Genomic DNA, 652 nt, shown 5'->3' on the forward strand with positions numbered 1-652 from the left:
GAAGTTTAGATTTTATATTATAACTTATAAGTAACAACAACTAAGATACATGAAATGTATAATATTAATCTTATAAGTTATGACTTACCTATGACATTCAAAACTACAAAAGTAATATTACAATTCTTGATCATTTTATTTTAGATTCTGAGTGGAACGATGAATGTATTGATTTTACAATGATGTGTGTTTTTTTTTTTATTTTTTATTTTTTTTTTTTATTTTTTTTTGTGTCTGTCATCACCTTTTAGGACAGTAAAACTGCTTCGATTTTCTTCAACAGTAACTTTTATGATTGGAAAGTGAATCTAGTTGGTACTTTGGGGGGTCAAAAGTAAAAATTTCCCAGTAGTTTTCAAAAGCGACGTGAAAAACAAAAGAAAAATTAAGGAAAAACGGGAATTTTTACGCAAAATCGATTTTTAACAAAATCGATTTTGGTTTTTGGTGTAACTCTAAAACAAATGACCGTAGATATATGAAATTTTCACAGGTTGTTTATATTTGCATTTTCTATACACGGTAAAATTTTGAAAATATTTTGATTTATTTTGAGCTCTTTACGGACATTTTCATTTTCCAATTTTTAGTTTTTTTTTTCTATAAATATTAATACAATTTTATTTGTTGGATAAAAAAGCTTGAAAATTTA

The sequence above is a fragment of the Acyrthosiphon pisum genome, chromosome X (genome assembly GCF_005508785.2).
Source record: "Acyrthosiphon pisum isolate AL4f chromosome X, pea_aphid_22Mar2018_4r6ur, whole genome shotgun sequence".
NCBI classification, from domain to species: domain Eukaryota; kingdom Metazoa; phylum Arthropoda; class Insecta; order Hemiptera; family Aphididae; genus Acyrthosiphon; species Acyrthosiphon pisum.